Genomic DNA, 23,850 nt, shown 5'->3' with positions numbered 1-23,850 from the left:
TGTGTTTCTTCATTGGTTGCTGGAAGAAACATCTTACAAAAACTCTCCAGATTATTGACTTTTTAAAGTTTTTCTAGGAAACGTTCTAGATGAATGCTTATTAGTCTTTGTCAGTATATTCTTTTTGCAAAGTGTCTCTGTGGCGCAATCGGTTAGTGTGTTCAGCTATTAATCAAAAGGTTGGTGGTTCAATCCCACCCAGGGACGTAATTGACCTTGTGATCAGATTTTGGTGATATTTAAGTAGACAAGTCAAAATTGCAAACCCCCTCTTATGGTGTAGGGTACCTGGCCTTCTCTGATGTAATCAGAGTTAGATTTGATTAAGTGATTTTATAAAAAAACAGCTAGGAAGCACAATTTAGCAGTGGGTTGCAGAGAAAAAGAAAAATGCTGGCAGAAAAATACAATTGAGTGATTAAACAGCTCTTCATTTTCTGGCTTTATTTTTATGATAACAAATTTGTTCTCTGAAAAGTGTCCACAAAGCCAAGTATCTGATTAACATCTTTGTAGGGATGGTTTTTCACCTATTACTAAATTAAACTTGCTTCATTGGAAAGGCAGCAAGATGCATCCTCATTTCAATATCTACGGAAATAATACAGGTTGACACCATGAAACATTAACGCCACTGCATCTTTGCTGTTTTCTCATGTGGAAGTCTGTTTAATGTGAAAACAAGGTGATATCTAATTAGCACACATGTAAGGAATTAAGAAAATCTTTATTTAAGGGTGAAGATGTTTCTCACAAAATCGTTGCCCCAATGCATCATTGAAATCCAAGCTGGAAAGATGATTTTAATATATCACTTGTACATTTTGTATTGCTCTTCTGGTGACAATGTAGTTTGTTTTTGTCAATTACCATTTTAATAATCGGGTAAAGAAAATTAAGTGGATTTTTGAAAGAAAACAATACTGTCAATATACTATTAAAACAAATTAAAATGGTAAAAGTTATTGTACTTTAAGTAAAAATAAAAGAGCAAAAATATCAATCCCAGTTTTGGTTTACTTTAATTAACAAAAAAAAATGCATATAGCAGAGGATAGTTTCAATCTGCCTACCTCTGGGTTATGGACCCAGCGAGCTTCCATTACAGTACTCTGCTGCACATGTAATTGCAAGAGATCCTGAAGCACTCACTCATCATGGGAAAGTACCAATGTGTTTCTTCATTGGTTGATGGAAGAAACATCTTACAAAAACTCTCCAGATTATTGACTATTTAAAGTTTTTCTAGGAAACGTTCTAGATGAATGCTTATTAGCCTTTGTCAGTATGTACTTTTGCAAAGTGTCGCTGTGGCGCAATCAGTTAGTGTGTACGGCTATTAACCAAAAGGTTGGTGGTTCAATCCCACCCAGGGACGTAATTGACCTTGTTATCAGATTTTGGTGATCTTTAAGTAGACAAGTAAAAATTTCAAAAACCCCTGTTATGGTGTAGGGTACCTGGCCTTCTCTGATGTAATCAGAGTTAGATTTGATTCAGTGATTTTATAAAAACAGCTAGGAAGCACAATTTAGCAGTGGTTTGCAGAGAAAAAGAAATATGCTGGCAAAAAAATCCAATTGAGTGATTAAACAGCTCTTCATTTTCTGGCTTTATTTTTATGCTAACAAATTTGTTCTCTGAAAAGTGTCCACAAAGCCAAGTATCTGATTAACATCTTTGTAGGGATGGTTTTTCACCTATTACTAAATTAAACTTGCTTCATTGGAAAGGCAGCAAGATGCATCCTCATTTCAATATCTACTGAAATAATACAGGTTGACACCAGGAAACATTAACGCCACTGCATCCTTGCTGCTTTCTCATGTGGAAGTCTGTTTAATGTGAAAACAAGGTGATATCTAATTAGCACACAGGTAAGGAATTAAGAAAATCTTTATTTAAGGGTGAAGATGTTTCTCACAAAATCGTTGCCCCAATGCATCATTGAAATTCAAGCTGGAAAGATGATTTTAATATATCACTTGTACATTTTGTATTGCTCTTCTGGTGACAATGTAGTTTGTTTTTGTCAATTACCATTTTAATAATAGGGTAAAGAAAATTAAGTGGATTTTTGAAAGAAAACAATACTGTCAATATACTATTAAAACAAATTAAAATGGTAAAAGTTATTGTACTTTAAGTAAAAATAAAAGAGCAAAAATATCAATCCCAGTTTTGGATTACTTTAATTAACAAAAAAAAATGCATATAGCAGAGGATAGTTTCAATCTGCCTACCTCTGGGTTATGGGCCCAGCATGCTTCCATTGCAGTACTCTGCTGCACATGTAAGTGCAAGAGATCCTGAAGCACTCACTCATCATGGGAAAGTACCAATGCGTTTCTTCATTGGTTGATGGAAGAAACATCTTACAAAATCTCTCCAGATTATTGACTTTTTAAAGTTTTCTAGGAAACGTTCTAGATGAATGCTTATTAGCCTTTGTCAGTATGTACTTTTGCAAAGTGTCTCTGTGGTGCAATCGGTTAGTGTGTTTGGTTATTAACCAAAGGGTTGGTGGTTCAATCCCACCCAGGGATGTTATTGACCTTGTCATCAGATTTTGGTGATCTTTAAGTAGACAAGTCAAAATTTCAAACCCCCTCTTATGGTGTAGGGTACCTGGCCTACTCTGATGTAATCAGAGTTAGATTTGATTAAGTGATTTTATCAAAAAACAGCTAGGAAGCACAATTTAGCAGTGGGTTGCAGAGAAAATGAAATATGCTGGCAGAAAAATCCAATTGAGTGATTAAACAGCTCTTCATTTTCTGGCTTTATTTTTATGCTAACAAATTTGTTCTCTGAAAAGTGTCCACAAAGCCAAGTATCGGATTAACATCTTTGTAGGGATGGTTTTTCACCTATTACTAAATTAAACTTGCTTCATTGGAAAGGCAGCAAGATGCATCCTCATTTCAATATCTACTGAAATAATACAGGTTGACACCAGGAAACATTAACGCCACTGCATCCTTGCTGCTTTCTCATGTGGAAGTCTGTTTAATGTGAAAACAAGGTGATATCTAATTAGCACACAGGTAAGGAATTAAGAAAATCTTTATTTAAGGGTGAAGATGTTTCTCACAAAATCGTTGCCCCAATGCATCATTGAAATTCAAGCTGGAAAGATGATTTTAATATATCACTTGTACATTTTGTATTGCTCTTCTGGTGACAATGTAGTTTGTTTTTGTCAATTACCATTTTAATAATCGGGTAAAGAAAATTAAGTGGATTTTTGAAAGAAAACAATACTGTCAATATACTATTAAAACATATTAAAATGGTAAAAGTTATTGTACTTTAAGTAAAAATAAAAGAGAAAAAATATCAATCCCAGTTTTGGATTACTTTAATTAACAAAAAAAAAATGCATATAGCAGAGGATAGTTTCAATCTGCCTACCTCTGGGTTATGAACCCAGCATGCTTTCATTACAGTACTCTGCTGCACATGTAAGTGCAAGAGATCTTGAAGCACTCACTCATCATGGGAAAGTAACAATGTGTTTCTTCGTTGGTTGATGGAAGAAACATCTTACAAAAACTCTCCAGATTATTGACTTTTTAAAGTTTTTCTAGGAAACGTTCTAGATGAATGCTTATTAGCCTTTGTCAGTATGGACTTTTGCAAAGTGTCTCTGTGGCGCAATTGGTTAGTGTGATTGGTTATTAACCAAAGGGTTGGTGGTTTAATCCCACCCAGGGATGTAATTGACCTTGTTATCAGATTTTGGTGATCTTTAAGTAGACAAGTCAAAATTTCAAAAACCCCTGTTATGGTGTAGGGTACCTGGCCTTCTCTGATGTAATCAGAGTTAGATTTGATTCAGTGATTTTATAAAAACAGCTAGGAAGCACAATTTAGCAGTGGTTTGCAGAGAAAAAGAAATATGCTGGCAAAAAAATCCAATTGAGTGATTAAACAGCTCTTCATTTTCTGGCTTTATTTTTATGCTAACAAATTTGTTCTCTGAAAAGTGTCCACAAAGCCAAGTATCTGATTAACATCTTTGTAGGGATGGTTTTTCACCTATTACTAAATTAAACTTGCTTCATTGGAAAGGCAGCAAGATGCATCCTCATTTCAATATCTACTGAAATAATACAGGTTGACACCAGGAAACATTAACGCCACTGCATCCTTGCCGATGATAACCTCAAGTTGGGTCATTCGGTGCTGCAGAGTCGTACGCACTCTTCCACCCGTTCAAGAGCTTTGGTATAACCCCATGGTTCTTAATGTGACCCCAGCATCCTCTAGGTCGTATGAGAAAATAGGATTTTAATACCTACCGGTAAATCCTTTTCTCTTAGTCTGTAGAGGATGCTGGAGTTCCCTTGTGCTGCCTCAGTTGAATCTCCTTTACTTGACAGAGATGTGCCTGAGCAGCGGCCCTCCCCAGCCCTATCCCAAATCATACTTATTTTGCATAGGAGATACCATGGTCATGAAGATTATTCTCCCAGGGTGAGGTTCATTCATTGCATTCTGGGTATGCTGACCCCTGTGATTTCCCCAAATGTGGGTAACTCGACTGCATTATTTGTGGTAGTGGGGGACTGTGTTTGTGTTTTCCTCTGGTCAGCTCTGGTAAAAGTCAGATTTCTTTGTTTCAGATCTTCCTCTAGCCTTGTTCTTCTTTCGAGAGTTCCCTTGTGCTGCCTCAGTTGGATCTCCTTCACTTGACAGGGGGGTGCCCGAGCAGCGACCCTCCCCAGCTCAAGCCCAACTCCTACTTACCTGCCAGGTGAGATACTATGATCATGAAGGTGCTTCTCCCAGGGCAAGGCTCACCCATTGCACTCTGGGTGTGCTGCCCCTGCGATTTCCCCAAATGTGGGAAACTTGACTGCATAATTTGTGTTTCCCCTGGTCGGCTCTCGTATAATTCAGATCTCTTTGTCTCAGGTCTCTCTCCAGCCTAGTTTGCTGTCTGTTTCCACTTCTTTTTTCTTGAGCCCCTCCCTTTTATACCCTTGTGCACTATCCTGACTTCTCCTCCTGTCTGCTTACTTTGTGCCTTCCAATGCACAATGCAAACTACACACCCTTTTACTTGCCTTACAGAGCAGCTCTGGAGCTGTTACAGTGCCAAGCTGCTGTAAGAAATCAGCTTGAATGCTTCAGGGGCTGGGGCATTGTCAACATGAGCCCCACACCGAAGGAGGGTGGGGGTGTTTAATGCGAACTAAGGGTCATCCAAGCGCCGCAAAAGGCCGCCATGCCCTGCATACCCCTTTTCTCTTTTCATATGCAGATGAGGGTTCCAGCCAACTTTGGCCCACTGCTTAGAAACATAGAAAAAACATAGAAACATAGAATTTGTCGGCAGATAAGAACCACTTGGCCCATCTAGTCTGCCCCTTTTTTTTTTTTTATATATTATTTTTTTTTATCACTAACCTTATTTGATCCTTATTTCTTTGTAAGGATATCCTTATGTCTATCCCATGCATGTTTAAATTGCTCTACTGTCTTAGCCTCTACCACCTCTGATGGGAGGCTATTCCACTTGTCCACTACCCTTTCTGTGAAATAATTTTTCCGCAAATTTCCCCTGAACCTCCCCCCCTCCAGTCTCAGTGCATGTCCTCGTGTCCTATTGCTTCTCTTCATTTGGAGAATGTTTCCCTCCTGGACTTTGTTAAAACCCTTCATATATTTGAAAGTTTCTATCATGTCGCCCCTTTCTCTTCTCTGCTCCAAACTATACATATTGAGATTTCTTAGTCTTTCTGGGTATGTTTTGTGATGTAGGCCATGCACCATTTTAGTTGCCCTCCTTTGTACAGTTTCTAATGTATTAATATCCTTTTGAAGATATGGCCTCCAGAACTGAATACAGTATTCTAGATGAGGCCGTACCAATGACCTATACAGTGGCATTATTACTTCTTTCTTTCTGCTGCTGATTCCTCTCCCAATGCAGCCAAGCATCTGACTAGCCTTCCTCATTGCCTTGTTACATTGCTTACCTGCCTTTAAGTCATCTGAAATAGTGACTCCTAGATCCCTTTCCTCCTCAGTAGTTTCCAGTATAGTGCCATTAATACTGTATTTAGCTTTAGGATTTTTGAGACCCAAGTGCATGATTTTGCATTTTTTGGCATTAAACTGTAATTGCCAGACTCTTGACCATTCCTCTAGTCTACCTAGATCCTCAATCATTTGTTTTACCCCACTTGGTGTGTCTACCCTGTTGCATACCTTTGTGTCATCTGCAAAAAGGCATACTTTCCCTTTAATCCCATTTGCAATGTCACCAATAAAGATATTGAAAAGCACTGGTCCAAGTACAGATCCCTGGGGTACTCCACTGGTAACATTTCCCTCCTGTGAATGCACTCCATTTACCACAACTCTCTGTTTTCTATCCTTCAACCAAGATCTTATCCATTCAATAATCCTAATATCCAATCCCAAACTTTCAAGTTTATTTAGCAGTCTGCGATGTGGAACTGTGTCAAAAGCCTTACTAAAGTCAAGATAAGCTATATCCATGGCTCCACCTTTATCCATCACTTTAGTCACACAATCAAAAAAGTCAATAAGATTTGTTTGACATGATCTTCCCCCAGTGAATCCATGCTGTTTGGGATCCAGTAAATTGCCGGATTTGAGATGATCTACAACTCTTTCTTTTAAGAGTGTTTCCATCAATTTCCCTACTACTGATGTAAGACTCACTGGTCTGTAGTTGTTTGCCTCTTCCTTGCTTCCACTTTTGTGCAGTGGGACTACGTTTGCTCTTTTCCAGTCCCCTGGAATTTCTCCTGTAGCTAATGACTGGTTGAATAATTCTGTCAATGGTGCTACCAGCACCTCTTTAAGTTCTTTTAGTATCCTTGGATGTATCCCATCTGGCCCCATAGATTTGTCCACTTTCAGCTTTGAGAGTTCTGTTAGGACCTTCTCCTCTGTAAATGTACTTGTTTCATTTTCCTGAATATCCCTGCAACTTAACTGTGGCCCCTTCCCCTCTCTTTCAGTAGTAAATACTGAGCAAAAATAATCATTAAGATGATCTGCTATTAAATTGTCTCCCTCAACAAGATTCCCAGTGTCCGTCTTTAGTTTTATAATTCCGCCTTTTGTTTTTCTTTTTTCGCTTATATACCTAAAAAAAGTTTTGCCTCCTTTACCCACTGACTGGGCCATTTTCTCCTCAGCTTGTGCCTTTGCACATCTGATTACCTTCTTTGTCTCCTTCTGTCTAACAAGATATATCTTTTTGTCTTCATGCTTGGATGACATCACCGTATGCAAATCCATCTTCTGCAGAACTTCCCCCAGGAATGCTTGTACTAGTTGTTGCATTTGGTTTGTTGTTTGGGGGTGCTTCAGTATTAGGCAGCCTTCTGCCCTCCCATGTTCATCTGAAAATATGTGTTCTCCCTGCAGTTGTTGTCTCCAGATGAGAGTTCCCTTGTGCTGCCTCAGTTGAATCTCCTTTACTTGACAGAGATGTGCCTGAGCAGCGGCCCTCCCCAGCCCTATCCCAAATCATACTTATTTTGCATAGGCGATACCATGGTCATGAAGATTGTTCTCCCAGGGTGAGGTTCATTCATTGCATTCTGGGTATGCTGACCCCTGTGATTTCCCCAAATGTGGGAAACTCGACTGCATTATTTGTGGTAGTGGGGGACTGTGTTTGTGCTTTCCTCTGGTCAGCTCTGGTAAAAGTCAGATTTCTTTGTCTCAGATCTTCCTCTAGCCTTGTTCTTCTTTCGAGAGTTCCCTTGTGCTGCCTCAGTTGGATCTCCTTCACTTGACAGGGGGTGCCCGAGCAGCAATCCTCCACAGCTCTGGCCCAACTCCTACTTACCTGCCAGGAGAGATACTATGATCTTCACTGTTAGGGCAATCAGGATGTGGAATTCCCTGCCAGGGAAGGTGGTAATGGCGGACTCTGTAATTGGATTTAAAAAAGGAATGGATACATTTCTGAATGAAAAAGCTATCCAAGGTTATAATACTTAAAATATCAACATGGTTAATCCGGGGGTAACATGAGTTGTAGTAGCTAACTAGTCATAAAACATTATTCAGCAAGTATGTAGAATCATCACAACTTAAAACAGGTTGAACACGATGGGCAATTTGCCTCTATTCAACCTCAAAAACTATGTTACTATATGTTACTATATTACTATGTTACTGTAGTATACAGAACACCACAATGCAATGAGCAGTGATAGTGAGCACTGATGAGGATACTAGAACTGACACTGAGCAGCAAGATGCAGCACTGGACTATTAGTAATGTACTGTAGTATGCTGAGCACAACAATGCAGCACAAGACAATGAGCAGTGATACTGAGCACTGATGAGGATACTACTGAGAACTGACACTGAGCAGGAGAGACACACTACTAGTATTACTGAGCAGCAATAAGTATCCACTGATACTGAGCACTGATATTGAGATTTCCACTGAGAGAACATAGCCACGTCCTCTCCGCTCTCTCTTCAATGCACGAGTAAAAATGGCGGCAACGCGCAGCTCTTTATATGGAATCCGAATCTCGCGAGAATCCGACAGCGGGATGATGACATTTTCCCTTGTTCAGGTTTTCCGAGTCAGGCGGGAACAACCGAGCCTGCCTCGTACCAGTGTAAACCACGTGGAGTTCGTGGGGAATTCGGTTCTCGGAGAACCGAACCCGCTCCTCTCTACCTTATACCCATCAATTTTTTTTATTTTCAATCTAAGCCCCTGCAGTTTTCTGTAAGCATCTGCTTTGCTATGATGATCAACAAGTCACAAGGGCAAACACTCAGGGCTTGAGGCGTAGATCTTAGGACCAGCTGCTACAAGCATGGCAGAGGTGTCACTATCACTGGTGACACCCAGAGAGGTGGCGAGGGAGATTGTAATGCAGTACGCGCAGATAAGCAGCGCAATGGTAAAAAGGAGGCATGGTTTCATAGGTAGGGGCGTGGCCTGGTGGCCTGAATCTACATTTTGTTGCTCCGGGTGTCCCGGGGGTTGGGGGCTGCACCGGGGACTAGTGTGTGAGCGGTGCTGGCTCCTGCACAGTGACATGGCATGGCCACTAGAGATGTGCACCGGAAATTTTTCGGGTTTTGTGTTTTGGTTTTGGGTTCGGTTCCGCGGCCGTGTTTTGGGTTCGAACGCGTTTTGGCTAAACCTCACCGAATTTTTTTTGTCGGATTCGGGTGTGTTTTGGATTCGGGTGTTTTTTTCAAAAAACCCTAAAAAACAGCTTAAATCATAGAATTTGGGAGTCATTTTGATCCCAAAGTATTATTAACCTCAATAACCATAATTTCCACTCATTTTCAGTCTATTCTTAACACCTCACACCTCACAATATTATTTTTAGTCCTAAAATTTGCACCGAGGTCGCTGGATGACTAAGCTCAGTGACCCAAGTGGCCGACACAAACACCTGGCCCATCTAGGAGTGGCACTGCAGTGTCACGCATGATGGCCCTTCCAAAAAACACTCCCCAAACAGCACATGACGCAAAGAAAAAAAGAGGCGCAATGAGGTAGCTGTGTGACTAAGCTCAGCGACCCAAGTGGCCGACACAAACACCTGGCCCATCTAGGAGTGGCACTGCAGTGTCACGCAGGATGGCCCTTCCAAAAAACACTCCCCAAACAGCACATGACGCAAAGAAAAAAAGAGGCGCAATGAGGTAGCTGTGTGACTAAGCTCAGCGACCCAAGTGGACGACACAAACACCTGGCCCATCTAGGAGTGTCACTGCAGTGTCACGCAGGATGGCCCTTCCAAAAAACACTCCCCAAACAGCACATGACGCAAAGAAAAAAAGAGGCGCAATGAGGTAGCTGTGTGACTAAGCTCAGCGACCCAAGTGGCCGACACAAACACCTGGCCCATCTAGGAGTGGCACTGCAGTGTCACGCAGGATGGCCCTTCCAAAAAACACTCCCCAAACAGCACATGACGCAAAGAAAAATAAAAGAAAAAAGAGGTGCAAGGTGGAATTGCCTTGGGCCCTCCCACCCACCCTTATGTTGTATAAACAGGACATGCACACTTTAACCAACCCATCATTTCAGTGACAGGGTCTGCCACACGACTGTGACTGAAATGACGGGTTGGTTTGGACCCCCACCAAAAAAGAAGCAATTAATCTCTCCTTGCACAAACTGGCTCTATAGAGGCAAGATGTCCACCTCATCATCCTCCGATTCATCACCGTGTACATCCCCCTCCTTACAGATTATCAATTCGTCCCCACTGGAATCCACCATCTCAGCTCCCTGTATACTTTGTGGAGGCAATTGCTGCTGGTCAATGTCTCCACGGAGAAATTGATTATAATTCATTTTAATGAACATCATCTTCTCCACATTTTCTGGAAGTAACCTCGTACGCCGATTGCTGACAAGGTGAGCGGCGGCACTAAACACTCTTTCGGAGTACACACTTGTGGGAGGGCAACTTAGGTAGAATAAAGCCAGTTTGTGCAAGGGCCTCCAAATTGCCTCTTTTTCCTGCCAGTATACGTACGGACTGTCTGACGTGCCTACTTGGATGCGGTCACTCATATAATCCTCCACCATTCTTTCAATGGTGAGAGAATCATATGCAGTGACAGTAGACGACATGTCCGTAATCGTTGGCAGGTCCTTCAGTCCGGACCAGATGTCAGCATCAGCAGTCGCTCCAGACTGCCCTGCATCACCGCCAGCGGGTGGGCTCGGAATTCTGAGCCTTTTCCTCGCACCCCCAATTGCGGGAGAATGTGAAGGAGGAGCTGTTGACCGATCAAGTTCCGCTTGACTTGATAATTTTCTCACCAGCAGGTCTTTGAACCCCTGCAGACTTGTGTCTGCCGGAAAGAGAGATACAACGTAGGTTTTAAATCTAGGATCGAGCACGGTGGCCAAAATGTAGTGCTCTGATTTCAACAGATTGACCACCCGTGAATCCTGGTTAAGCGAATGAAGGGCTCCATCCACAAGTCCCACATGCCTAGCGGAATCGCTCTGTCTTAGCTCCTCCTTCAATGTCTCCAGCTTCTTCTGCAAAAGCCTGATGACGGGAATGACCTGACTCAGGCTGGCAGTGTCTGAACTGACTTCACGTGTGGCAAGTTCAAAAGGTTGCAGAACCTTGCACAACGTTGAAATCATTCTCCACTGCGCTTGAGACAGGTGCATTCCACCTCCTATATCGTGGTCAGATGTATAGGCTTGAATGGCCTTTTGCTGCTCCTCCATCCTCTGAAGCATATAGAGGGTTGAATTCCACCTCGTTACCACTTCTTGCTTCAGATGATGGCAGGGCAGGTTCAGGCGTTTTTGGTGTTGCTCCAGTCTTCTGTACGTGGTGCCTGTACGCCGAAAGTGTCCCGCAATTCTTGTGGCCACCGACAGCATCTCTTGCACGCCCCTGTCGTTTTTTAAATAATTCTGCACCACCAAATTCAAGGTATGTGCAAAACATGGGACGTGCTGGAATTTGCCCAGATATAATGCACGCACAATATTGCTGGCGTTGTCCGATGCCACAAATCCACAGGAGAGTCCAATTGGGGTAAGCCATTCTGTGATGATCTTCCTTAGTTGCCGTAAGAGGTTTTCAGCTGTGTGCGTATTCTGGAAAGCGGTGATACAAAGCGTAGCCTGCCTAGGAAAGAGTTGGCGTTTGCGAGATGCTGCTACTGGTGCCGCCGCTGCTGTTCTTGCGGCGGGAGTCAATACATCTACCCAGTGGGCTGTCACAGTCATATAGTCCTGAGTCTGCCCTGCTCCACTTGTCCACATGTCCGTGGTTAAGTGGACATTGGGTACAACTGCATTTTTTAGGACACTGGTGAGTCTTTTTCTGAGGTCTGTGTACATTTTCGGTATCGCCTGCCTAGAGAAATGGAACCTAGATGGTATTTGGTACCGGGGACACAGTACCTCAATCAAGTCTATAGTTGGCTCTGAAGTAATGATGGATACCGGAACCACGTTTCTCACTGCCCAGGATGCCAAGGCCTCAGTTATCCGCTTTGCAGCAGGATGACTGCTGTGATATTTCATCTTCCTTGCAAAAGACTGTTGGACAGTCAATTGCTTGGTGGAAGTAGTAAAAGTGGTCTTACGACTTCCCCTCTGGGATGACCATCGACTCCCAGCAGCAACAACAGCAGCGCCAGCAGCAGTAGGCGTTACACTCAAGGATGCATCGGAGGAATCCCAGGCAGGAGAGAACTCGTCAGAATTGTCAGTGACATGGCCTGCAGGACTATTGGCATTCCTGGGGAAGGAGGAAATTGACACTGAGGGAGTTGGTGGGGTGGTTTGCGTGAGCTTGGTTACAAGAGGAAGGGATTTACTGGTCAGTGGACTGCTTCCGCTGTCGCCCAAAGTTTTTGAACTTGTCACTGACTTATGATGAATGCGCTGCAGGTGACGTATAAGGGAGGATGTTCCGAGGTGGTTAACGTCCTTACCCCTACTTATTACAGCTTGACAAAGGCAACACACGGCTTGACACCTGTTGTCCGCATTTCTGTTGAAATACTTCCACACCGAAGAGCTGATTTTTTTGGTATTTTCACCAGGCATGTCAATGGCCATATTCCTCCCACGGACAACAGGTGTCTCGCCGGGTGCCTGACTTAAACAAACCACCTCACCATCAGAATCCTCCTTGTCAATTTCCTCCCCAGCGCCAGCAACACCCATATCCTCCTCATCCTGGTGTACTTCAACACTGACATCTTCAATCTGACTATCAGGAACTGGACTGCGGGTGCTCCTTCCAGCACTTGCAGGGGGCGTGCAAATGGTGGAAGGTGCATGCTCTTCACGTCCAGTGTTGGGAAGGTCAGGCATCGCAACCGACACAATTGGACTCTCCTTGTGGATTTGTGATTTTGAAGAACGCACAGTTCTTTGCTGTGCTTTTGCCAGCTTAAGTCTTTTCATTTTTCTAGCGAGAGGCTGAGTGCTTCCATCCTCATGTGAAGCTGAACCACTAGCCATGAACATAGGCCAGGGCCTCAGCCGTTCCTTGCCACTCCGTGTGGTAAATGGCATATTGGCAAGTTTACGCTTCTCCTCTGACGATTTTTATTTAGATTTTTGAGTCCTTTTTTTACTGATCTTTTGTGTTTTGGATTTTACATGCTCTGTACTATGACATTGGGCATCGGCCTTGGCAGACGACGTTGATGGAATTTCATCGTCTCGGCCATGACTAGTGGCAGCAGCTTCAGCACGAGGTGGAAGTGGATCTTGATCTTTCCCTATTTTTGGAACCTCAACATTTTTGTTCTCCATATTTTAATAGGCACAACTAAAAGGCACCTCAGGTAAACAATGGAGATGGATGGATACTAGTATACTTATGGATGACGAGTGACTGACGACACAGAGGTAGCTACAGCCGTGGACTACCGTACTGCGTCTGCTAGTATAGAGATGATAATTAATGATATAAAAAAAAAATATATATAACTACTGTAGGTATATATAATATAATGACGGACCTGGTGGACACTGTCAGCAGACTGCTAAACTACTAGTATGAAGAAGATAGAAAAAAACTTCCACCACAGGTAGGTAGGTATACAATTATGGACGAGCACTGACGACACAGAGATAGCCACAGCCGTGGACTACCGTACTGCGTCTGCTAGTATAGAGATGATAATTAATGATATAAAAAAAAATATATATAACTACTGTTGGTATATATAATATAATGACGGACCTGGTGTAATTCAGATCTCTTTGTCTCAGGTCTCTCTCCAGCCTAGTTTGCTGTCTGTTTCCACTTCTCTTTTCTTGAGCCGCTGCCTTCTATGCCCTTGTGCACTCTCCTGACTTCTCCTGTCTGCTTACTTTGTGCCTTCCAACGCACAATGCAAACTACAGGTAGTGCTGCAGGGCCCACACCCTTTTACCTTGCCTTACAGAGCAGCTCTGGAGCTGTTACAGTGCCCAGCTGCAGCAAGAAATCAGCTTGAATGCTTCAGGTGCTGGGGCATAGCCAACAAGAGCCCCACACCGACGGAGGGTGGAGGTGTTTAATGCAAACTAGGGGTCAGCCAAGCGCCGCAAAAGGCCGCCATGCCCTGCATGCCCCTTTTCTCTTTTCATATGCAGACGAGGGTTGAAGCCAACTTTGACCCACTGCTTGGATGACATCACCATATGCAAATCCATCTGCGGCAGGCCTTCCCCCAGGAATGCTTGCACTAGTTGTTGCATTTGGTTTGTTGTTTGGGGGTGCTTCAGTATTAGGCAGCCTTCTGCCCTCCCATGTTCATCTGAAAATATGTGTTCTCCCTGCAGTTGTTGTCCCCAGATGAGAGTTCCCTTGTGCTGCCTCAGTTGAATCTCCTTTACTTGACAGAGATGTGCCTGAGCAGCGGCCCTCCCCAGCCCTATCCCAAATCATACTTATTTTGCATAGGAGATAACATGGTCATGAAGATTGTTCTCCCAGGGTTAGGTTCATTCATTGCATTCTGGGTATGCTGACCTCTGTGATTTCCCCAAATGTGGGAAACTCAACTGCATTATTTGTGGTAGTGGGGGACTGTGTTTGTGCTTTCCTCTGGTCAGCTCTGGTAAAAGTCAGATTTCTTTGTCTCAGATCTTCCTCTAGCCTTGTTCTTCTTTCAAGAGTTCCCTTGTGCTGCCTCAGTTGGATCTCCTTCACTTGACAGGGGGGTGCCCGAGCAGCGACCCTCCCCAGCTCTAGCCCAACTCCTACTTACCTGCCAGGTTAGATACTATGATCATGAAGTTGCTTCTCCCAGGGCAAGGCTCACCCATTGCACTCTGGGTGTGCTGCCCCTGCGATTTCCCCAAATGTGGGAAACTTGACTGCATAATTTGTGTTTCCCCTAGTCGGCTCTCATATAATTCAGATCTCTTTGTCTCAGGTCTCTCTCCAGCCTAGTTTGCTGTCTGTTTCCACTTCTTTTTTCTTGAGCCCCTCCCTTCTACACCCTTGTGCACTATCCTGACTTCTCCTCCTGTCTGCTTACTTTGTGCCTTCCGATGCACAATGCAAACTACAGGTAGTGCTGCAGGGCCCACACCCTTTTACTTGCCTTACAGAGCAGCTCTGGAGCTGTTACAGTGCCAAGCTGCTGAAAGAAATCAGCTTGAATGCTTCAGGGGCTGGGGCATGGCCAACATGAGCCCCACACCGAAGGAGGGTGGGGGTGTTTAATGCGAACTAAGGGTCATCCAAGCGCCGCAAAAGGCCGCCCTGCCCTGCATACCCCTTTTCTCTTTTCATATGCAGATGAGGGTTCCAGCCAACTTTGGCCCACTGCTTGGATGACATCACTGTATGCAAATCCGTCTTCTGCAGACCTTCCCCCAGGAATGCTTGAACTAGTTGTTGCATTTGGTTTGTTGTTTGGGGGTGCTTCAGTATTAGGCAGCCTTCTGCCCTCCCATGTTCATCTGAAAATATGTGTTCTCCCGGCAGTTGTTGTCCCCAGATGAGAGTTCCTTTGTGCTGCCTCAGTTGAATCTCCTTTACTTGACAGAGATGTGCCTGAGCAGCGGCCCTCCCCAGCCCTTTCCCAAATCATACTTATTTTGCATAGGAGATACCATGGTCATAAAGATTGTTCTCCCAGGGTGAGGTTCATTCATTGCATTCTGGGTATGCTGACCCCTGTGATTTCCCCAAATGTGGGAAACTCAACTGCATTATTTGTGGTAGTGGGGGACTGTGTTTGTGTTTTCCTCTGGTCAGCTCTGGTAAAAGTCAGATTTCTTTGTCTCAGATCTTCCTCTAGCCTTGTTCTTCTTTCGAGAGTTCCATTGTGCTGCCTCAGTTTGATCTCCTTCACTTGACAGGGGGGTACCCAAGCAGCGACCCTCCCCAGCTCTAGCCCAACTCCTACATACCTGCCAGGTGAGATACTATGATCATGAAGGTGCTTCTCCCAGGGCAAGGCTCACCCATTGCACTCTGGGTGTGCTGCTCCTGCGATTTCCCCAAATGTGGGAAACTTGACTGCATAATTTGTGTTTCCCCTGGTCGGCTCTCGTATAATTCAGATCTCTTTGTCTCAGGTCTCTCTCCAGCCTAGTTTGCTGTCTGTTTCCACTTCTCTTTTCTTGAGCCGCTGCCTTCTATGCCCTTGTGCACTCTCCTGACTTCTCCTGTCTGCTTACTTTGTGCCTTCCAACGCACAATGCATACTACAGGTAGTGCTGCAGGGCCCACACCCTTTTACTTGCCTTTCAGAGCAGCTCTGGAGCTGTTACAGTGCCCAGCTGCTGCAAGAAATCAGCTTGAATGCTTCAGGGGCTGGGGCATAGCCAACATGAGCCCCACACCGACGGAGGGTGGAGGTGTTTAATGCGAACTAAGGGTCATCCAAGCGCCGCAAAAGGCCGCCATGCCCTGCATACCCCTTTTCTCTTTTCATATGCAGATGAGGGTTCCAGCCAACTTTGGCCCACTGCTTGGATGACATCACCGTATGCAAATCCGTCTTCTGCAGACCTTTTCCCAGGAATGCTTGTACTAGTTGTTGCATTTGGTTTGTTGTTTGGGGGTGCTTCAGTATTAGGCAGCCTTCTGCTCTCCCATGTTCATCTGAAAATATGTGTTCTCCCTGCAGTTGTTGTCCCCAGATGAGAGTTCCCTTGTGCTGCCTCAGTTGAATCTCCTTTACTTGACAGAGATGTGCCTGAGCAGCGGCCCTCCCCAGCCCTATCCCAAATCATACTTATTTTGCATAGGAGATACCATTGTCATGAAGATTGTTCTCCCAGGGTGAGGTTCATTCATTGCATTCTGGGTATGCTGACCCCTGTGATTTCCCCAAATGTGGGAAACTCGACTGCATTATTTGTGGTAGTGGGGGACTGTGTTTGTGCTTTCCTCTGGTCAGCTCTGGTAAAAGTCAGATTTCTTTGTCTCAGATCTTCCTCTAGCCTTGTTCTTTTTTCGAGAGTTTCCTTGTGCTGCCTCAGTTGGAGCTCCTTCACTTGACAGGGGGGTGCCCGAACAGCGACCCTCCCCAGCTCTAGCCCAACTCCTACTTACCTGCCAGGTGAGATACTATGATCAGGAAGGTGCTTCTCCCAGGGCAAGGCTCACCCAATGCACTCTGGGTGTGCTGCTCCTACGATTTCCCCAAATGTGGGACACTTGATTACATAATTTGTGTTTCCTCTGGTCGGCTCTCGTATAATTCAGATCTCTTTGTCTCAGGTCTCTCTCCAGCCTAGTTTGCTGTCTGTTTCCACTTCTCTTTTCTTGAGCCGCTCCCTTCTATGCCCTTGTGCACTATCCTGACTTCTCCCGTCTGCTTACTTTGTGCCTTCCAAAGCACAATGCAAACTACAGGTAGTGCTGCAGGGCCCACACCCTTTTACTTGCTTTACAGAGCAGCTCTGGAGCTGTTACAGTGCCCAGCTGCTGCAAGAAATCAGCTTGAATGCTTCAGGGGCTGGGGCATAGCCAACATGAGCCCCACACCGAAGGAAGGTGGAGGTGTTTAATGCGAACTAGGGGTCATCCAAGCGCCGCAAAAGGCCGCCATGCCCTGCACACCCCATTTTTATTTTCATATGCAGACGAGGGTTGAAGCCAACTTTGACCCACTGCTTGGATGACATCACCATATGCAAATCCATCTGCTGCAGGCCTTCCCCCAGGAATGCTTGCACTAGTAGTTGCATTTGGTTTGTTGTTTGGGGGTGCTTCAGTATTAGGCAGCCTTCTGCCCTCCCATGTTCATCTGAAAATATGTGTTCTCCCTGCAGTTGTTGTCCCCAGATGAGAGTTCCCTTGTGTTGCCTCAGTTGAATCTCCTTTACTTGACAGAGATGTGCCTGAGCAGCGGCCCACCCCAGCCCTATCCCAAATCATACTTATTTTGCATAGGAGATACCATGGTCATGAAGATTGTTCTCCCAGGGTGAGGTTCATTCATTGCACTCTGGGTATGCTGACCCCTGTGATTTCCCCAAATGTGGGAAACTCGACTGCATTATTTGTGGTAGTGGGGGACTGTGTTTGTGCTTTCCTCTGGTCAGCTCTGGTAAAAGTCAGATTTCTTTGTCTCAGATCTTCCTCTAGCCTTGTTCTTCTTTCGAGAGTTCCCTTGTGCTGCCTCAGTTGGATCTCCTTCACTTGACAGGGGGTGCCCGAGCAGCAATCCTCCACAGCTCTAGCCCAACTCCTACTTACTTGCCAGGTGAGATACTATGATCTTCACTGTTAGGGCAATCAGGATGTGGAATTCCCTGCCAGGGAAGGTGGTAATGGCGGACTCTGTAATTGGATTTAAAAAAGGAATGGATACATTTCTGAATGAAAAAGCTATCCAAGGTTATAATACTTAAAATATCAACATGGTTATTCCGGGGGTAACATGAGTTATAGTAGTTAACTAGTCATAAAACATTATTCAGCAAGTATGTAGAATCATCACAACTTAAAACAGGTTGAACACGATGGGCAATTTGCCTCTATTCAACCTCAAAAACTATGTTACTATATGTTACTATATTACTATGTTACTGTAGTATACAGAACACCACAATGTAATGAGCAGTGATAGTGAGCACTGATGAGGATACTAGAACTGACACTGAGCAGCAAGATGCAGCACTGGACTATTAGTAATGTACTGTAGTATGCTGAGCACAACAATGCAGCACAAGACAATGAGCAGTGATACTGAGCACTGATGAGGATACTACTGAGAACTGACACTGAGCAGGAGAGACACACTACTAGTATTACTGAGCAGCAATAAGTATCCACTGATACTGAGCACTGATATTGAGATTTCCACTGAGAGAACATAGCCACGTCCTCTCCGCTCTCTCTTCAATGCACGAGTAAAAATGGCGGCAACGCGCAGCTCTTTATATGGAATCCGAATCTCGCGAGAATCCGACAGCGGGATGATGACATTTTCCCTTGTTCAGGTTTTCCGAGTCAGGCGGGAACAACCGAGCCTGCCTCGTACCAGTGTAAACCACGTGGAGTTCGTGGGGAATTCGGTTCTCGGAGAACCGAACCCGCTCCTCTCTACCTTATACCCATCAATTTTTTTTATTTTCAATCTAAGCCCCTGCAGTTTTCTGTAAGCATCTGCTTTGCTATGATGATCAACAAGTCACAAGGGCAAACACTCAGGGCTTGAGGCGTAGATCTTAGGACCAGCTGCTACAAGCATGGCAGAGGTGTCACTATCACTGGTGACACCCAGAGAGGTGGCGAGGGAGATTGTAATGCAGTACGCGCAGATAAGCAGCGCAATGGTAAAAAGGAGGCATGGTTTCATAGGTAGGGGCGTGGCCTGGTGGCCTGAATCTACATTTTGTTGCTCCGGGTGTCCCGGGGGTTGGGGGCTGCACCGGGGACTAGTGTGTGAGCGGTGCTGGCTCCTGCACAGTGACATGGCATGGCCACTAGAGATGTGCACCGGAAATTTTTCGGGTTTTGTGTTTTGGTTTTGGGTTCGGTTCCGCGGCCGTGTTTTGGGTTCGAACGCGTTTTGGCTAAACCTCACCGAATTTTTTTTGTCGGATTCGGGTGTGTTTTGGATTCGGGTGTTTTTTTCAAAAAACCCTAAAAAACAGCTTAAATCATAGAATTTGGGAGTCATTTTGATCCCAAAGTATTATTAACCTCAATAACCATAATTTCCACTCATTTTCAGTCTATTCTTAACACCTCACACCTCACAATATTATTTTTAGTCCTAAAATTTGCACCGAGGTCGCTGGATGACTAAGCTCAGTGACCCAAGTGGCCGACACAAACACCTGGCCCATCTAGGAGTGGCACTGCAGTGTCACGCATGATGGCCCTTCCAAAAAACACTCCCCAAACAGCACATGACGCAAAGAAAAAAAGAGGCGCAATGAGGTAGCTGTGTGACTAAGCTCAGCGACCCAAGTGGCCGACACAAACACCTGGCCCATCTAGGAGTGGCACTGCAGTGTCACGCAGGATGGCCCTTCCAAAAAACACTCCCCAAACAGCACATGACGCAAAGAAAAAAAGAGGCGCAATGAGGTAGCTGTGTGACTAAGCTCAGCGACCCAAGTGGACGACACAAACACCTGGCCCATCTAGGAGTGTCACTGCAGTGTCACGCAGGATGGCCCTTCCAAAAAACACTCCCCAAACAGCACATGACGCAAAGAAAAAAAGAGGCGCAATGAGGTAGCTGTGTGACTAAGCTCAGCGACCCAAGTGGCCGACACAAACACCTGGCCCATCTAGGAGTGGCACTGCAGTGTCACGCAGGATGGCCCTTCCAAAAAACACTCCCCAAACAGCACATGACGCAAAGAAAAATAAAAGAAAAAAGAGGTGCAAGGTGGAATTGCCTTGGGCCCTCCCACCCACCCTTATGTTGTATAAACAGGACATGCACACTTTAACCAACCCATCATTTCAGTGACAGGGTCTGCCACACGACTGTGACTGAAATGACGGGTTGGTTTGGACCCCCACCAAAAAAGAAGCAATTAATCTCTCCTTGCACAAACTGGCTCTATAGAGGCAAGATGTCCACCTCATCATCCTCCGATTCATCACCGTGTACATCCCCCTCCTTACAGATTATCAATTCGTCCCCACTGGAATCCACCATCTCAGCTCCCTGTATACTTTGTGGAGGCAATTGCTGCTGGTCAATGTCTCCACGGAGAAATTGATTATAATTCATTTTAATGAACATCATCTTCTCCACATTTTCTGGAAGTAACCTCGTACGCCGATTGCTGACAAGGTGAGCGGCGGCACTAAACACTCTTTCGGAGTACACACTTGTGGGAGGGCAACTTAGGTAGAATAAAGCCAGTTTGTGCAAGGGCCTCCAAATTGCCTCTTTTTCCTGCCAGTATACGTACGGACTGTCTGACGTGCCTACTTGGATGCGGTCACTCATATAATCCTCCACCATTCTTTCAATGGTGAGAGAATCATATGCAGTGACAGTAGACGACATGTCCGTAATCGTTGGCAGGTCCTTCAGTCCGGACCAGATGTCAGCATCAGCAGTCGCTCCAGACTGCCCTGCATCACCGCCAGCGGGTGGGCTCGGAATTCTGAGCCTTTTCCTCGCACCCCCAATTGCGGGAGAATGTGAAGGAGGAGCTGTTGACCGATCAAGTTCCGCTTGACTTGATAATTTTCTCACCAGCAGGTCTTTGAACCCCTGCAGACTTGTGTCTGCCGGAAAGAGAGATACAACGTAGGTTTTAAATCTAGGATCGAGCACGGTGGCCAAAATGTAGTGCTCTGATTTCAACAGATTGACCACCCGTGAATCCTGGTTAAGCGAATGAAGGGCTCCATCCACAAGTCCCACATGCCTAGCGGAATCGCTCTGTCTTAGCTCCTCCTTCAATGTCTCCAGCTTCTTCTGCAAAAGCCTGATGACGGGAATGACCTGACTCAGGCTGGCAGTGTCTGAACTGACTTCACGTGTGGCAAGTTCAAAAGGTTGCAGAACCTTGCACAACGTTGAAATCATTCTCCACTGCGCTTGAGACAGGTGCATTCCACCTCCTATATCGTGGTCAGATGTATAGGCTTGAATGGCCTTTTGCTGCTCCTCCATCCTCTGAAGCATATAGAGGGTTGAATTCCACCTCGTTACCACTTCTTGCTTCAGATGATGGCAGGGCAGGTTCAGGCGTTTTTGGTGTTGCTCCAGTCTTCTGTACGTGGTGCCTGTACGCCGAAAGTGTCCCGCAATTCTTGTGGCCACCGACAGCATCTCTTGCACGCCCCTGTCGTTTTTTAAATAATTCTGCACCACCAAATTCAAGGTATGTGCAAAACATGGGACGTGCTGGAATTTGCCCAGATATAATGCACGCACAATATTGCTGGCGTTGTCCGATGCCACAAATCCACAGGAGAGTCCAATTGGGGTAAGCCATTCTGTGATGATCTTCCTTAGTTGCCGTAAGAGGTTTTCAGCTGTGTGCGTATTCTGGAAAGCGGTGATACAAAGCGTAGCCTGCCTAGGAAAGAGTTGGCGTTTGCGAGATGCTGCTACTGGTGCCGCCGCTGCTGTTCTTGCGGCGGGAGTCAATACATCTACCCAGTGGGCTGTCACAGTCATATAGTCCTGAGTCTGCCCTGCTCCACTTGTCCACATGTCCGTGGTTAAGTGGACATTGGGTACAACTGCATTTTTTAGGACACTGGTGAGTCTTTTTCTGAGGTCTGTGTACATTTTCGGTATCGCCTGCCTAGAGAAATGGAACCTAGATGGTATTTGGTACCGGGGACACAGTACCTCAATCAAGTCTATAGTTGGCTCTGAAGTAATGATGGATACCGGAACCACGTTTCTCACTGCCCAGGATGCCAAGGCCTCAGTTATCCGCTTTGCAGCAGGATGACTGCTGTGATATTTCATCTTCCTTGCAAAAGACTGTTGGACAGTCAATTGCTTGGTGGAAGTAGTAAAAGTGGTCTTACGACTTCCCCTCTGGGATGACCATCGACTCCCAGCAGCAACAACAGCAGCGCCAGCAGCAGTAGGCGTTACACTCAAGGATGCATCGGAGGAATCCCAGGCAGGAGAGAACTCGTCAGAATTGTCAGTGACATGGCCTGCAGGACTATTGGCATTCCTGGGGAAGGAGGAAATTGACACTGAGGGAGTTGGTGGGGTGGTTTGCGTGAGCTTGGTTACAAGAGGAAGGGATTTACTGGTCAGTGGACTGCTTCCGCTGTCGCCCAAAGTTTTTGAACTTGTCACTGACTTATGATGAATGCGCTGCAGGTGACGTATAAGGGAGGATGTTCCGAGGTGGTTAACGTCCTTACCCCTACTTATTACAGCTTGACAAAGGCAACACACGGCTTGACACCTGTTGTCCGCATTTCTGTTGAAATACTTCCACACCGAAGAGCTGATTTTTTTGGTATTTTCACCAGGCATGTCAATGGCCATATTCCTCCCACGGACAACAGGTGTCTCGCCGGGTGCCTGACTTAAACAAACCACCTCACCATCAGAATCCTCCTTGTCAATTTCCTCCCCAGCGCCAGCAACACCCATATCCTCCTCATCCTGGTGTACTTCAACACTGACATCTTCAATCTGACTATCAGGAACTGGACTGCGGGTGCTCCTTCCAGCACTTGCAGGGGGCGTGCAAATGGTGGAAGGTGCATGCTCTTCACGTCCAGTGTTGGGAAGGTCAGGCATCGCAACCGACACAATTGGACTCTCCTTGTGGATTTGTGATTTTGAAGAACGCACAGTTCTTTGCTGTGCTTTTGCCAGCTTAAGTCTTTTCATTTTTCTAGCGAGAGGCTGAGTGCTTCCATCCTCATGTGAAGCTGAACCACTAGCCATGAACATAGGCCAGGGCCTCAGCCGTTCCTTGCCACTCCGTGTGGTAAATGGCATATTGGCAAGTTTACGCTTCTCCTCTGACGATTTTTATTTAGATTTTTGAGTCCTTTTTTTACTGATCTTTTGTGTTTTGGATTTTACATGCTCTGTACTATGACATTGGGCATCGGCCTTGGCAGACGACGTTGATGGAATTTCATCGTCTCGGCCATGACTAGTGGCAGCAGCTTCAGCACGAGGTGGAAGTGGATCTTGATCTTTCCCTATTTTTGGAACCTCAACATTTTTGTTCTCCATATTTTAATAGGCACAACTAAAAGGCACCTCAGGTAAACAATGGAGATGGATGGATACTAGTATACTTATGGATGACGAGTGACTGACGACACAGAGGTAGCTACAGCCGTGGACTACCGTACTGCGTCTGCTAGTATAGAGATGATAATTAATGATATAAAAAAAAAATATATATAACTACTGTAGGTATATATAATATAATGACGGAC

General features: G+C 45.1%; 9 non-coding genes and 1 pseudogene across 9 annotated transcripts; all 10 read left to right on the top strand.

The window, feature by feature from the left end:
• Positions 1 to 4,428: 4,428 nt before the first annotated feature.
• Positions 4,429 to 4,592, top strand: LOC135031736 (U1 spliceosomal RNA). Its single transcript, XR_010227381.1, has one exon. It is a non-coding gene; the product is annotated as a U1 spliceosomal RNA (small nuclear RNA).
• Positions 4,593 to 4,744: 152 nt separating this feature from the next.
• On the top strand, positions 4,745 to 4,907 carry LOC135031740 (U1 spliceosomal RNA). Its single transcript, XR_010227386.1, has one exon. It is a non-coding gene; the product is annotated as a U1 spliceosomal RNA (small nuclear RNA).
• Positions 4,908 to 7,517: 2,610 nt separating this feature from the next.
• On the top strand, positions 7,518 to 7,681 carry LOC135031728 (U1 spliceosomal RNA). The gene has a single exon (XR_010227371.1). It is a non-coding gene; the product is annotated as a U1 spliceosomal RNA (small nuclear RNA).
• A 6,732-nt stretch (positions 7,682 to 14,413) lies between these two features.
• Positions 14,414 to 14,577, top strand: LOC135031731 (U1 spliceosomal RNA). The gene has a single exon (XR_010227374.1). It is a non-coding gene; the product is annotated as a U1 spliceosomal RNA (small nuclear RNA).
• A 152-nt stretch (positions 14,578 to 14,729) lies between these two features.
• On the top strand, positions 14,730 to 14,864 carry LOC135031760 (U1 spliceosomal RNA; annotated as a pseudogene).
• A 702-nt stretch (positions 14,865 to 15,566) lies between these two features.
• On the top strand, positions 15,567 to 15,730 carry LOC135031717 (U1 spliceosomal RNA). Its single transcript, XR_010227361.1, has one exon. It is a non-coding gene; the product is annotated as a U1 spliceosomal RNA (small nuclear RNA).
• A 152-nt stretch (positions 15,731 to 15,882) lies between these two features.
• Positions 15,883 to 16,045, top strand: LOC135031747 (U1 spliceosomal RNA). The gene has a single exon (XR_010227391.1). It is a non-coding gene; the product is annotated as a U1 spliceosomal RNA (small nuclear RNA).
• Positions 16,046 to 16,716: 671 nt separating this feature from the next.
• On the top strand, positions 16,717 to 16,880 carry LOC135031723 (U1 spliceosomal RNA). The gene has a single exon (XR_010227367.1). It is a non-coding gene; the product is annotated as a U1 spliceosomal RNA (small nuclear RNA).
• Positions 16,881 to 17,032: 152 nt separating this feature from the next.
• LOC135031688 (U1 spliceosomal RNA) lies at positions 17,033 to 17,195 on the top strand. The gene has a single exon (XR_010227336.1). It is a non-coding gene; the product is annotated as a U1 spliceosomal RNA (small nuclear RNA).
• Positions 17,196 to 17,866: 671 nt separating this feature from the next.
• Positions 17,867 to 18,030, top strand: LOC135031733 (U1 spliceosomal RNA). The gene has a single exon (XR_010227378.1). It is a non-coding gene; the product is annotated as a U1 spliceosomal RNA (small nuclear RNA).
• The last annotated feature ends 5,820 nt before the right edge of the window (positions 18,031 to 23,850 follow it).

Source organism: Pseudophryne corroboree, unplaced genomic scaffold (genome assembly GCF_028390025.1).
Source record: "Pseudophryne corroboree isolate aPseCor3 unplaced genomic scaffold, aPseCor3.hap2 scaffold_526, whole genome shotgun sequence".
Lineage (NCBI taxonomy): Eukaryota > Metazoa > Chordata > Amphibia > Anura > Myobatrachidae > Pseudophryne > Pseudophryne corroboree.
This window is presented reverse-complemented; position numbering and strand designations above follow the sequence as displayed.